The sequence below is a fragment of the Lycium barbarum genome, chromosome 7 (genome assembly GCF_019175385.1).
Source record: "Lycium barbarum isolate Lr01 chromosome 7, ASM1917538v2, whole genome shotgun sequence".
Classification (NCBI taxonomy): Eukaryota; Viridiplantae; Streptophyta; class Magnoliopsida; order Solanales; family Solanaceae; genus Lycium; species Lycium barbarum.
In genome coordinates, this window is record NC_083343.1 from 13,956,554 (window position 1) to 13,958,112 (window position 1,559).

The window sequence follows — 1,559 nt, forward strand, 5'->3', positions numbered from 1 at the left end:
TGTTTTCCAAATTCAAAATGTTAAGGGTATATAAATGATGATCATAACATGGTATCATATATTAACTGAGTAGACTCTTAAATGTCATATCATTACAATCTCTAAATGGTAGGACCAATATGAAAAAGTCATTATGAGATAATAAAAATTCATTGAGTTTCTTTTGATAATACTCTTCTTCCTTACCATTTTCTTGATGATGGCAAGGTAATAAGTACCATTCCTTTCTAGTCTAGATATGGATGGTAACAATTCAAGTATAGATACGTGTAATATCAAAATCAAAGACTCCTATTCATTTCTCGCATTATAAATAGTAGCATGTTCTTCTCACTTGTCAGAAAAAATATACACATTCCCAAAAATTTATACTGTAAGCATGGCTATCAAGAGTGTTTCAGTTCTTGTTTGCACATTCCTTATACTTTTCATAGGTATTTCAAACGTGCATTAATTTCTCTATGTTATATTTGATACTTTTCATTCCTTTAATGAAAGACATGTTTGGTTTTGTTTATTAGGAAATGTACTTGTGCGTACCTTCGCTTAAATGTTCAAGAGGCTAGACTAATGTCATAATATGCTTTTTTGTGCACCCTCAGTTTCAATTTATATTTATGTGAACCCATTTTCTTATTAGTCCGTACCAAAATGAATGACCTCTTTCTATATTTGAAAATAAATTACCTTTATGCAATGATTTATGGCCACACAAAATATATGACTCATTTTACACCACAAGTTTAAAAGTCTTTTCTACTTTCTTAAACTCCGTGCTCAGTCAAATGAGTTCACATAAATCGTAACAGAGGGAGTATTTGATTCAAGTGATACTAAGATGCAATTTTTTTATCTGTTAGAACTAATACGTCTTGGTTAAAAAATGTTGAAAAATTATTTATATCATTCAAGCATAAGATCATGCACATCTTTAAATAGTTACATTTAAAACATATAAACACTGATTAACAAAAATTCATACAGACATGTGTGCCCCCCCCCCCCCCCCCCCCCCCACCAAACACACACACACATAACTTATGCACATTGCTGTGGTTTTGACAGGTTACAATAACATAGCTGATGCATCAGTGTGTTGCCAGGACCACAAGGTTAGTCCATGTGTACATGGTAGAGATGATAATCCAGAGTTTGATGGCAAATGTTGGTTATTATGCATTAATGATTGTGAGAATGGAGGACAATGTATAAATAACAATACATGTCACTGCAAATGTTAGCTTCATTTCTACATAAAATTAAATATGAAAGATGGATTTGAATTTATTCATTAAAGGGCATTTTAGTCCTTTTGTATTGGATTACAATGTACGTTTTAAATCTTTGAAGTATGTTTCCTTTTAATAAGATCCCGGTAAGTTATTCTTTTCACGATATTTATGATCCGAGCCAAAAATTTGGTCATTATAATTAGATATATCCGGTCCTGGATAATCATTCAACTAAATAAAGAAAAAAATAGTTGAATAAATATCTCATTCTAAGTAGGCGTTTGGCCATAAAAACCAAGTACTTTTCACTTTATTTGGAATTTTGGA

General features: G+C 31.2%; 1 long non-coding RNA gene across 1 annotated transcript; it reads left to right on the forward strand.

The window, feature by feature from the left end:
• Nucleotides 1-339: 339 nt before the first annotated feature.
• Nucleotides 340-1,320, forward strand: LOC132602156 (uncharacterized). Its single transcript, XR_009567627.1, has 2 exons — nucleotides 340-434; nucleotides 1,066-1,320. It is a non-coding gene; the product is annotated as an uncharacterized LOC132602156 (long non-coding RNA).
• Nucleotides 1,321-1,559: the final 239 nt, after the last annotated feature.